Source organism: Podarcis raffonei, chromosome 6, assembly GCF_027172205.1.
Source record: "Podarcis raffonei isolate rPodRaf1 chromosome 6, rPodRaf1.pri, whole genome shotgun sequence".
Taxonomy (NCBI): domain Eukaryota; kingdom Metazoa; phylum Chordata; class Lepidosauria; order Squamata; family Lacertidae; genus Podarcis; species Podarcis raffonei.
The window spans coordinates 84,692,262-84,704,385 of NC_070607.1; positions in this window are offsets into that span (position 1 = coordinate 84,692,262).

Below are 12,124 nucleotides of genomic sequence, written 5' to 3' on the forward strand. Positions count from 1 at the left end.
ACGGATAACGATGTGCCAAGGCAAAGAAGGAGCCTGAAAGCTTCCTTTAAAAAATAATAAAATAAAATAAAATGTTCTATCTAATCACTTAAGCATATAAATTCAGAGCTGGCCCAAGGCACTTTGCTGCTTGAGGCAGAGGAGAAGGTGGTACCTCCCTCCCACGGTCAGAAGGTGACTGAGGACCAACTTCAACACTGGCTACAGGATAGCAAAAAACCCCTGCACCATATGAGGGGTGGGGCCTGCTGGCTAGTTTAGAGTGTACAGGGCATTCCTGGCTTCTGCCCTCCCACAAAGGGGAGCAGCCAGGGAGGTGCTGCTGCTGCCACTCCTCAGCTTCTGCCGCCTGAGGCACTTGTCTCCCTCTGCCCAATGGTTGGGCTGGCTCTGTGAATTGAATCTGAGGGTTCCAAAGGCACAGGCCTATGGTGCATGTTTTGTTTCTGTGCCCATCCCAGCAATTTCTAATGTGGCGATTCCTGAAATGGGAGAGCGTAACCACAGTTCCATGCATTGAAAGCCTCAAGGTTGGATTACAGCAATGTGCTTGTGGGGTCAAATTACCACCAACTGATCTATAAGGCCCTGCACCCCTTGGAATCTAGTTACATGAGAGACTGCCTTATTTCTTACATCCCCAGTAAGGCCCTGGGTCTGCTCTAAGTTTCCCACTCTATGGCAACTCAGAGCAGGGCTTTCACAGTGGCTGCCCCTGCTCCATGGAATAATATTTCTGATGAGATATGTCAGGTGCCCACAATCCATACTTTATGGAACATTTTTTTTTTTGTTCTGACAAGCTTTCCCAGTTGGATGAATAGGTCTCTGCCATGGGCACCCACTTCGTCTTGTCCTTAAAAACCCATCTTTGGTTCTTTGTGCTCCTTTTATTATATTTTGTACATCACCTTGGGACCCTGGACTCATAGAATCATAGAGTTGGAAGAGACCACAAGGGCCATCGAGTCCAACCCCCTGCCAAGCAGGAAACACCATCAGAGCACTCCTGACATATGGTTGTCAAGCCTCTGCTTAAAGACCTCCAAAGGAGATTCCACCACACTCCTTGGCAGCAAATTCCACTGTCGAACAGTCCCTGGAAGGACTGGTCCAAGGGCAAGGGAGCCACTTCTATCAGCTGTTTGAAAAGCTCAGCAACTTTCGGGATGTCCTGGTTTTTACTTTTTGAAATATGGCCACCCTAGACATGGGGAAGTGTTTGCATCAGTCCAGGTGAGAGGTGGGGTAGCTTTGGGTTGAGATGTTCAGATCAGTCTCTCTTTGTCTGCGTTGTATCTTGATGATTAGAGAGGCGGGTTTCAGGAATTACGTGTCTGGGCCAAGGACTGGGAGAGTGGCGCTGCAATCCCAGTAAAGATGGGGAAGGGGAAGATACAGAGGTGGCTGAATGTCTGCAAGGGAGGGAAAAGGCCTAGTTACATCAATTCTGTTCCCGCAGCAAACCAATCACCAGATTGCCTTCAGTTCCTCTGGAGGATTAACTGTCCCTCCTCTCCCCCCTTCTAGCTAGCTGTTAACCTGGCAGAAGCCATTTCCTTGGCACTGAAAGTGCTCAGATCATTGAATTGTTCCTGCTGCGAGGACGCATCAGGAATTGTCTTCTGTTTTCTGTCGCAACTCTCTCTGAGTTACTGCTCTGGCCTGACCAGCTTCCATTAAGGAGGCACAGCAGGAACACCATCTCTCACAAAAATACAGAGGTCTGGCTCCTGCTAGGTGGATACGTCTTCCTGTCACACATCCTACTGGGGGGGGGGAGGGCTGAGGAGAAAGAGTTTGGAGTACAGAGGTTTGGTTCTATCTAGTTTTCAGTGCTGGTTCCGCAGATCAGGCCAAAGGGAAGCTTTACACTTTCCCTTAAAATGGAACCCAAATTGTAATTTCCCAAAGCCATGTGAGTTGGTTCACTTGTTTTAGCGCCTGATGAGTGCATTGCAAATTGGTGACCTGATTTGTGGGGGATTTCAGGAGGAGCCTTCTAATGCAACGGGGTTGTTTGCTTGACGAGTCGTAGCTGAAACCAAACCAGTTTGCCCTCTTGGATCCTAGGTGCTGATTTTAAGCTCGTAAAAATCTTCAGCCTGCGCTACCTCCTCTCCCCATATCCTGGTGCCATCTTTATGGAGGGTGTGCTCTGGGCAGCGTACCTTTGTGGTAAGGAAGGTCTGCAAGAGAGCACTCACAAGGTAGCCTGACTCCACCTGCTCTCTGGGTCCAACTTCCTCTCTTTCCAAATGGGTCCATGGCTCAGTGGTAGAACTTAGTGCCTTGCATGCAGAGGGTTCCAGGTTCCATTTTTAGCAACCGCAGTCAGGTTCTCCAAAACCAGAAGCAGGATGACTGCAAGCCATGCCTCCTCTAGAATTCAACCTTGCAAATTGTTTTTAAACTGAAGGATGAAACTGATACTAAAAAGATGTGTGTTCTGAAAGCTTCACACTAAGCAAGATCATTAGAGGGAAAATTGCACTCCAGGTACACTTTTCATTGCAGGATTTACACAGAAGTAGACCTATGACAAGAAGTAGACCTATGGCCTATGATAAGGGATGTGGGTGGCGCTGTGGTCTAAACCACTGAGCCTCTTGGGCTTGCCGATCAGAAGGTCAGTGGTTCGAATCCCCGCGATGGAGTGAGCTCCTGTTGCTCGGTCCCTGCTCCTGCCAACCTAGCGGTTTGAAAGCATGCCAAAAAGTGCAAGTAGATAAATAGGTACTGCTCCGGCGGGAAGGTAAATGGCATTTCCGTGCGGTGCTCTGGTTTTGGTGTTCCATTGAGCCAGAAGCAGCTTAGTCATGCTGGCCACATGACCAGGAAAAACTGTCTGCGGACAAACGGCTCCCTCGGCCTGTAAAGTGAGATGAGCGCCGCAACCCCAGAGTCATCTGCGACTGGACTTACTTGTCAGGGGTCCTTTACCTTGGTTTTTTTTTAGACCTATGACATAGTTCTCCTAGGTGAAGCTACCTTAAAGGCTAGTTATCTTCAACAGGCATTCTGCAGATGGCAGGTATAGTCACTGAGGAGCTATTTTCCCTTCTCACACACAGGAGGCTAAAGGAATACCCCTTGCAAGGTGATGTCACCTGTGGCAAGTGCATAAATCATCAAACAGGTATATGTTCCCTGCACTCCCCCACCCCCAAAGGCTGAAAATTTAGGCTGCTGTCCTGTACACACTCAATGGATCCTTTTTTTCTGAGCAGACATGTAAAGGGTTGCATGGTCGATCAATTAAAACGTGTATGGATCACCAAGAAGTTCTATTAGTTAATATTTTGTAGTAAGTCAGTGATGAAGGATGGAAAAAGAAGCGTGAGGTTCCAGTGGCGTAGCGTGGGGGTGCAGGGGGGGCCGGCCGCACCGGGCGCAACATCTGGGGGGTAGGGTTAGGGGGCGCAAATCCACAGGTTAGGGGGTGCAAATCCACGGGTTAGGGGGCGCAAATTACTTGCCTTGCCCCGGGTGCTGACAACCCACGCTACGCCACTGTGAGGTTCTAACTTCTTTTTGTAGATTTACATAAAAGGAAGACATCCAAATCTTGCTTGAGGAACAGGCATTCTCATTCAGAGTGAGAAATGCTGGCCATAAGGAAAACCGAGCATCATGAAAAGATTAAGAAGGAACTTCTGTCCCTCTTCAAATTGCTGTGTGCTGCTTTCTTTTGTGCAGAGAGAGAGAGAGAGAGAGAGAGAGAGAGAGAGAGAGAGAGAGGAGCAGACTTTGATCATACTGTAGTACAATATTTTAAATTAGCTGAACAGAAAAAGCTTGCTTTTTATTAGTGTATCAAGCTAGACACTGTGGTTGCCGTCTGGCAGAAGGAATAGGCTTGTTTCCATTTATTTCAGGATGTACCCAAGCCAAGCCAGTGGATAATCTAGTGGGACTTACTGGTGCATTGTATAGATGAGATTCCCCCCCCCCGTCTTAATATGCATGACTGTGCTAATGATATAGATTATAGCACAACCATGTCTACTCTCATACTTAAGAGGCTTCATCTTTATTCTGTTTTTCTTAAAAGTAATAACAATAGAGGAAGAGGAAATACTCTGCTAATTAAAAAATAGAAATTTTGTTTCTTACAGCACTGCTGTAAAGGGATTTTTCAAGCAGCCTCCCCCCGCCCCGCCTCCAGTTTTGCCTTACTCTCAGAGCAATTCTGTAATAATGGCTTGCCATGTAGAAAAATGAGCCAGGGAAGAACTAGGAAAATAAACAAATTCAAGTTCCCACTCTTTCTTTATGGTTGCCTTCTGATGTCACAGTAAACAATGGTTTATTGTGACAGGAACAAGTCTAGCTCAGACTCATTCACTGGTGCATGAGTCCTCTGGCACAGTCACAAGGAGGAGACTGGAGGCTTTTGTTTCCTTTTTTGATTAACAGCAATTTAGCATTATTTCCAAACTCTAAACTGTGGTTAGTCTTAACTATGATTTGTTGAAACAAGCCAAATTCCTATACCATGGTTTGAAGTCAGCTAATCTCAATATAACTATAGTGAAGATTAACCATAGTTTGGTACAGGAGACACAACAAGCCGTGCTTAATCGGAAATGGAAGATCAAGTGTCTCATCTCTTCCTTGCAGTTGTGCCTGAGGAGGAGAAGGGCTGTTGGTGATGTCCAAACATGGCCACAGTTACGTAATTAAATAATGTTATTACCACCAGGAATAGTCCATGCAGAAGATAAGATATTAGTAACCGCCATGGCCCAGTTGCATGTAAAGCTAATCCAAACCATGGCTTTGTGTGAATGACCAAGGATTTGGGTTTCCAGAGTGAAGATAATGGCTGTGGTACTCTTCCATGGGTCCTGCAGGGCTAAGCCATGGTTTGGCTCAGTGTTACTGACAACAAAATTAACTCCTTAGTTACAAACTTATTATCCCTGCTGTTGCACTTTCAACAATTCTGCCATTCTGCTCATCCACCTTCTATTGTAGAGATGTAGTGGAATTGCCCACATTAAAAAGAGGCTGCATATTGTGTCTCTGCACGAGTTAATGCCCTGGGTTGAGATCCTTCCAGCTGGGAGGTACGCCCAGAAAGGTGTCTTCAGCAGCAACAGAGATGGTGAGTCATTGTTGCAATTACGCAGCCTAACAGTAAATCTTTTCAGGCATTAAGACTGAGGTGTGCCTTAATTTTAATTAAGGGGGGAGGAGGGTGTATTTCTGCTAACAGGAGTTTGAGAAACATTACTTCAAAGAAATGGGGATGTAGTATATACAAATCAGCTTTTCAAGGTTTGTTAGGTTTGGGAAGAGTGAATCAAATGGTCACATTTGACCATGTTTCAGTCACATAATTCTCAGCATGGGTTCACAAGGTGTAGACTTCCAGGTTTCTGGATGTGTCTGAATAGACCTCTCTTGGCGATCTTGGTATGAACTGTTTCCTTCCTTCCTTTAATCACGTTCTGTTATAATGGTTGCCTTCCTCGCATTAGATCAACAGCATCTCATTCAAGTCTCCTTGCTACCACAAAAAAAACCCACACCAGTTGCACTGAAAATGCATTTGTTGAGATGCTGCCATCTCCCTTCCAAAGAACTCAGGCTGGTGTACATGAATACAGTTACATCTAAGCACAGAGAGGGAGAACACACTCACTAAACGCATGGCGAGAGAAAGTCCTACTGCACCTGATAATCCTGCCTGGACATTGCCACACCCCACCAGCAAGGCTCCCAAACCTCCCCATGCTAGCCACAAGGCCTGGAAGATATACCGGTACCTGCACTTGAGCAGCTAAACATACATAGCTGCTTCTTTCATGGCTAACACAAAGAAGTCTGGCGCAAATGGATTGCAGTGGTGCCAACCCTGTGGGGTACAGCAACATTAGGAGCAGGGTACAGTCCTCGTCCTCCATTGACTGTAACTCATGGTAGAGCATATGCTCTGTGCAAAGAAAGCCTCGGTGTCTCCCAGGTGGAGATAGGAAACTTTGGAGAGATGACGAGCTTGTGGCACAAGCTGGGCATCAGCCGGAGGACCTTTTATTGTGATGCTGTCTTGCGCATTTGAGCCTGGATAGCTCAGTTGGTTACAGCGTGGTGCTGTTAACACCAAGGTTGCAGGTTCGATCCCTGTATGGGACAGCTGCATATTACTGCATTTCAGGGGGGTGGACTTGATCCTCAGGATCCCTCCCAACTCTACAATTCTATGATTCCATCTGCTTGTCCTACCAAGCCACACTGCTGGGGGGGGGGGCAATATAGTCAATGGCAAGAGGGAATTGGGAGAAGTGTTATGCTATGGCTTCCCCCACCACCCCTGATCACAGCTTTAAGGCTGATTTTCATTTCTTTCTTTCTTTCTTTCTTTTTTAAAAACAGCATTTGTATTTCCAAAGCTAATTTGGTCCTGCATGAGCCACTTTTGATGACCAGTTTAACAGTCTCCCATTTTCTTCCCAGGAGCCAAAACTTGCTCATGTAATGAGATGACTTTATGGAACAATGCCATGCCATGACATCGTCCACAACCATCCCCTTTTTTATGAGAGGGGAAAAAATAGATCCCTTAACGCATTCTTTCCAAGCAAATATAGTATGAAGAAGCAGACCAACAGAACAGGTTTCAACAAGTGTCCTCAAGCAAAAAGCCACACTAAGGAACGGGGGGGGAGGACACACCTCTGTTTCCCCCCTTGAAATATTTTGATGCCATCCTTTGTTCACCCTAAAGTGGAATATATAGTGAGGACCACTTGTGTGGATGGATAAAGGCTATTAGATGAATTCAAGGAGGATAAGTCTACTAGTGGCTACCAGCCAGTCAGTGGCCATATGCCTCTGCATACAAGTTGCAGGAAACCACAGGAAGAAGAAGAAGAGTTTGGATTTGATATCCCGCTTTATCACTACCCGAAGGTGTCTCAAAGTGTCTAACAATCTCCTTTCCCTTCCTCCCCCACAACAAACACTCTGTGAGGTGAGTGAGGCTGAGAGACTTCCAAGAAGTGTGACTGGTCCAAGGTCACCCAGCATGTGGAGGAGCGGAGACACGAACCCAGTTCACCAGATTACGAGACTACCACTCTTAACCACTACACCACACTGGGGAGAGTGTTGTTGTGCTCAGGTTCTGTTTACAGGCTTCCCATGGGCACCTGATTGGCCACTGTGAGAAAAGGATGCTGGACTAGATGGGCTGCTGGCCTGATTCAACAGGGGATTTCTTATGGTCTAAAGCAGTGTTTCCTAAATTTGGGTCTCCAGCTGTTGTTGCACTATATCATTCCTAGCTAGCAGGACCAGTGGTCAGGGATGATGGGAGTTGTAGTCCAACAACAGTCAGAGACCCAATTTGGGAAACACTGCTCTAAAGCAACAATATGCTTTGTCTATCAATATGATTGTCAGCGAGGAGGATGACTTGGAGGTAACCACTGCACTCCCCAAACGGGGACTTCCCTTGCAGGATGAAGAGGCTGCAACAGAGCCGTACACTGATTCAAGTTTCTGAAGCTGGAAAATGTTGCATTTCAAATATTAACAAATTCAAATATATTAATATCATGTTGATATTTGAATCTCTTGCTGCATATCTTTAGGCATACACAAAACCCCCACCTGCAGGCAAAAAAGGGAAAGAGAGAGAGAGAAATATGATGCTAGAACAGTTTATCAGAATTCAAAATCAACTTCCAAAGGTCGAACACCTATTTTGAGAGTCCTATTTGTGCATATAACTCTTGGCGCTTAAGACATGGCCTATGGAAAGAATCTGGTTTCAAAACAATTTTGAAATCTGTGAACTTCTATAATTTTCATTTCCAAAATATGTTCAGATCCTATTTTTGAAATTGACCTTTGGTGTATATTCTTTCAAAAGGCTAATTTTAAAAGTCTCGGTGAATCTTGATGGCAAAAATAATAATGTTTTTTTGGTATTCTGATTTATTTACAATAAAACAGTAATAATCAAACTACTTTCCCAGTTGCAGCTTTATTCTCCCCTCCCCCTGTGTAGACATGTGTATGTGTTTTACATAATGGAAACCTAAGTGAAGCACAGGCTGTGAGATTTTTATCAAGTGACAGCAAATTCATTAGATCTGGCTTTCTACACTCACACACCCAGCTAGATTAAAAAAAAGAGAGAAACTCTCTTGCTTGACCTGTTACTGGGCTGCAGTTTATTAAATTCCTGGGAGAGGATATGCTATGGGATCCAGATACATGACGATGAGATAATGAGCGTAAACCACATTTCTGACTGGAAGGGCTTGTTGACGCACCAGGAGCCCTTAACTCTTGCCAATCTCAGCGAGGCTTAGGTTTCGGGGTGATGCAGATAGAAACCAAAACAAGCACATCCCATAAAGAAGCTGGTTTTCCTTTACCATCAAGTAAAGCATTAGGAAACCATTCGGAATTTTTTACATCCCACAAAGATACATCTCTCCCCCCCCCCCAAAATATGGAGATTATTTATCTTTAAATATTTGTATGCCATTTTTCATCTAAGTAATTCCAGGGAGGTTCCCCCAAAAACCAAGTAAATACAATGGGTTGCATTCAATGAAGTTGCCCTGTGTCACAGGAGCAGTAGTAACACACTTAAAAGATGGAGTTAACTCGTTATTAGCCAAAAATAATAATATCTTCACAGACTTGATTGAGTGTCATTCCTAATGAGCAGAGCAGCTCATTCCTGGTGGTTTTCCTCCATAAAAATCTGTTGCCACGACTGAAACCTTTTCAGGGCTTTCCCCAAGCAAGTGGAGACTGTGCTTGTGTGCAGCCAACTTCTCCTTCACCCTTTTCATCCCTCTTCTGGTTCTGGGAGACCAGCCTGACTCATCTCTGCCTCTTCATCCCACTTGCCAGCTTCAGTTTCTGCCTCTGATCCTTGACTGCTCTCTGCCACAGACTCTCCCAGCTCACGAAGCCCTGTTACCTCTTACACTTCCAACACCTCCTCTTCCTAGTCTTCCCCCTCTGGCCACTCAGCACCGTCCCACCACCACTCTGAGCTTTCTTCACTTGGTTCCTCCCACCATTCCTCTGCGTCCAACCAGTCCATGACATCCTGTTAGCAAAGGACTTCCATCTGCATAACAAAACTTCCTCTCTCTCACCACACATTCTTCACGCATCCCACCCATATATTCCAGAGTGTTCCTCAATCCTCTGGAGCATATTGGAAGCAGGTGCCGGGCACCTGGGAAGAGGCAATTCCATTGTGCAGGTGGAAGTCCTTTCACTAACAGGATGACTTTGTTGGATATAACCTGACAGGATGAATTAGATATTTAAACTATTATAAAATGCCACCCACCACAGCCACCAATTCCAGTCTGGGAATTAAAGGTAAAGGACCCCTGACTGTTAAGTCCAGTCGTGAACAACTCTGGGGTTGTGGCACTCATCTCGCTTTACTGGCCGAGGGAGCTGACGTTTGTCCGTAGACAGTTTTTCCAGGTCATGCGGCCAGCATGACTAAGCTGCTTCTGGCGAAACCAGAGCAGCACACAGAAACGCTGTTTACCTTCCCACCTGAGCGGTACCTATTTATCTACTTGCACTTTTTGGGGCGTGCTTTTGAACTGCTAGGTTGGCAGGAGCCGGGACCGAGCAACAGGAGCCCACCCCGTCACAGGGATTCGAAACGCCAACCTTCTAATGGGCAAGCCCTAGGCTCAGTGGTTTAGACCACAGTGCCACCTGTTTGGGAATTAAGAGCTAGCAAAGGTAGACAGGTAAATCTGAAGCAGGGCTTGAAGGCTCTTAAAAGGTAAAAGGACCCCTGACCATTAGGTCCAGTCGCGGACGACTCTGGGGTTGCAGCACTCATCTCACTTTATTGGCCGAGGGAGCCAGCGTACAGCTTCCGGGTCATGTGGCCAGTATGACTGAGCCACTTCTGGCTAACCAGAGCAGGGCACGGAAACACCGCTTACCTTCCCGCCGGAGTGGTACCTATTTATCTACTTGCACTTTTTGTACTTTTGAACTGCTAGGTTGGCAGGAGCAGGGACCGAGCAACGGGAGCTCACCCCATCATGGGGATTCAAACTGCCAACCTTCTGATCGGGAAGCCCTAGGCTCTGTGGTTTAACCCACAGCGAAGGCTCTTGCTGACACATAAAACCTTATATAACCCCGGGCCTGGATATTTGAGATGTATATGGCTTTATGTGTCAGCGACATCACCTTATTTGGCTTAAAGATGGAACCGTGCAGCACCCCACACAGCTCAAGAAATATTGCTGCCTGAGGCAAAGGAAAAGATGGCGCCTTCTCCCAAAGCACATACAGAAGCCAATTTGTCTGGTAGTTGACTTTTACTCCAAGGACCGTGTCTTCCACTGCTGAGGGCAACTGGCTAGCGTAGGGGTACAGGGCCAGCCACATGGCACTCATAGCGCTGGCCAAGCCCCGCACCTCAGCACCTGCCGCCTGAGGCAACTGCCTCACTCTGCCTCATTGTGAGACCACCCCTAACCCCACAGCATAGTTGCCAGGGCACCAAAGGCCAGTCTCCCAATGCCCCTTTCTGGAACACAGGAACTGCCAGTATCAAGTATCAACCCAAAGAGTGGATTCAGCTGTGATAATGAAAAGCACAGGAAGTTCAGAAAGAAGCTACGGGGTCACACACTCCTCCTGTCCTCTTGCTGATGAAAGCTGACAAAAATGAAAAAGTATGAAAAATATTGCTGCTGAGGATGAAAGACCTTTAGCAAGAGACGGGACTCACCCTTTTCCATCTACTAAGCAAGCTTGTCATTGGACAGTTTTTTTTACTCAATGGAATAATGTGAGACCAGCCAGTAAGGAGCCATGCACAGCAAGCAACGAAAGGGACATATTATTTATTAGTTAAAATTACTAGCTACCTGCCTTCTTGCATGCTCACAGCTGTACAGTGGATGCTTGGGTTGCGAACGTGATCTGTGAGGGAGGCACGTTCGCAACCCACAGCGTTCGTAATCCACAGACCGTGTCTGCGCATGCGCGGGTTGCGATTTGGTGCTTCTGCACATGCGCAAAGCGCAATTTAGTGCTTCTGCGCATGTGCGAGCGCCAAAACCCGGAAGTAACCTGTTCCGGTACTTCCGGGATCGGCACAGTGCGCAACCCGAAAACACACAACCTGAAGCATCTGTAACCCGAGGTATGACTGTATATTGCCGGGGAGATAGATAGATTATATATATATATATATATCTTCCTTTAAACACACACACACACACACACCATAATAAAAATAGTTTTCGGGGTTAGCACAGTCCGCCTGTGCATTTTGTGCGTCAGCCTGCTGATTCAGAATGACTGGCGCTTGCGAAACCCTGCTTTCAGATGAAACTCTTGAGACCCAGTCTATGCATGCAGTTAAATCATGGTCCTGAGACTATGCCATCTCATGCTGTAGATGAGGAATGCATACTCTCCCCACCCCCCTCCCAAGTTAAAAAATTCCTTGCTGGTAGAAATCTAACACCTCTGGGAGAAGTTGCACCCTGACATACTAGCGTTCTGTAGGCAAAGAGGTTTCCCAACGCTTGAGAACATCCAAACATGCAATGCTCTGTCCTCAGAAGTCTGAAATGATACAGTTAAACCAAGATACAGATGCACCATGACATTTATCCGAATCCGTTGATCAGCTTTTGGATGCCTACACATTGTGACATGATGAGGACATCTTTAAATATCTCAAGGGCTGTCGCATGGAAGATGGCGCAAGCTTGTTTTCTCCTGCTCTGGAGGGTAGGACTCGAACCAACGGCTTCAAGTTACAAGAACAGAGATTCCGACTAAACATATGGAAAAACTTTCTGGCAGTAAGAGCTGTTTCACTCTCCTTCCTTGGAGGTTTTTAAGCAGAGGTTGGATGGCCATCTGTCATGGATGCTTTAGCCGAGTTTCCTGCAATTCAGGGGGTTGGTCTAGATGACCCTTGGGTGCCTTCCAACTCTATGATTCTATGACTGCAAAGGCAGAAGTCAGCAGCTGCTAGACTGGGATCCAAAGGCAGAGTCTCATCTGCTTTATTGACTGCTGACCCAGCAATTACATAAAGTGTGTTTGGATTTTAGGGAAGTGTGCTAGCTTTGGCACAAGGGTG